The sequence below is a fragment of the Ctenocephalides felis genome, unplaced genomic scaffold (assembly GCF_003426905.1).
Source record: "Ctenocephalides felis isolate EL2017-DRISC unplaced genomic scaffold, ASM342690v1 CF-g0.4_SCAFFOLD_01886, whole genome shotgun sequence".
In the NCBI taxonomy this organism is placed as follows: domain Eukaryota; kingdom Metazoa; phylum Arthropoda; class Insecta; order Siphonaptera; family Pulicidae; genus Ctenocephalides; species Ctenocephalides felis.
Genome location: NW_020538040.1, coordinates 182,106,391 through 182,107,640, shown reverse-complemented (window position 1 = coordinate 182,107,640; position 1,250 = coordinate 182,106,391). Strand labels below are relative to the sequence as shown.

Here is a 1,250-nt window from a genome sequence, read left to right as displayed (position 1 = left end):
AATTTTGTCGACGACGGAACACTGCCAGGATGCGCGTTGTTGAAGTTGAGCGACGGCAGAAAACGCTCGATGTCACTCTGGGTTGATTCATCACCGCTTCCGGTACTTGTCAGCCAGGAAGATACGATCGCGATTTCAGACTTTAGTGGCACAAGAGCATGTGATAAGTGTTCATATAGAGACAGCGTCAAAATGATAGCTGACACCACAGAAGTAAAATTACGTATACGTGAAAGGATTATAGTGCAAATAACGCCGGCGTTTAAATGTGCAGGTCTGTGGCCGCGTTCAGCGGCACATTGGCCAAGTCCCCAAAATTCCCTGGCCACATCCTAATATAGTAGCCGAAGTTAAAACCGAAGGATTCGATATGCTTTCAAAGAATGTGTGGCTCTCCAAGGAAAAAATTCTGCAATGGAAGTGGATGCCTGGGTATTAAGTTTTCTAGAAGAAAAATCGCCTCTTGCAAGGCGGGTGTCGTCGTAGATGCTTGAGCATACTAAAAACTTACGTGATCGACATCTAGATTTACCCGGCAACCCAGTCACTTGTTATCACATCAAAACATTGCTTTTTATACGAATGCGAGAAGCATCCTCGAAAATATAAGAATGGGATGAATCGTGTCTCGGTGATAGAATAATGGAATTTTCCTTCAACTCATCTCATGTTTGCAGTGTAGGAGGTGTCACACTATTTTCTCCCTACTTGGATTTATTCAAGGGACGATCGCCAACGGCTCTTGAAAATGCTGCCAAACAAGTTTGGAGGCTAACGCGGATTATGCTAACAAACACACGTTGCTTAGAAGAGCTGTGACAAGTCAAAACTGTTTATCTATATTAAACAAATATATATTCCAGTGATCCTATTTAAAATTATCGTGTATTATATGAGTGTAGATTAGAAATACTGTGACAAGTGATGTGAAACGCTAATTATATTAATTATAAAACAACAAAAAATAAAGACAAACTATATGTTTTTTGTGTGAGATTGTTTTTATATATATATTTCATATAAGTGTGGATATCATTAGGTTTAAGAACCTTACCGAGGCTGGTTTGAGTATTGTATATTATATATTTATTAATTTATAAGACTTTGCAATAGAAACATTTTTTGTATGATGTCGTGAAAAAGATATTAAATTATTTATGCTCGAAGTACAATTCTGTTTCATTTTGATAACTCATTTTCAATGCGTATGTAAGATTTGTTCATGTAATATAATTTATACTGAAAAACAT

The 1,250-nt window shown here is 37.1% G+C and overlaps 1 pseudogene; it reads left to right on the top strand.

Moving 5' to 3' along the window:
* Nucleotides 1-3: 3 nt before the first annotated feature.
* Nucleotides 4-819, top strand: LOC113376341 (annotated as a pseudogene).
* The last annotated feature ends 431 nt before the right edge of the window (nt 820-1,250 follow it).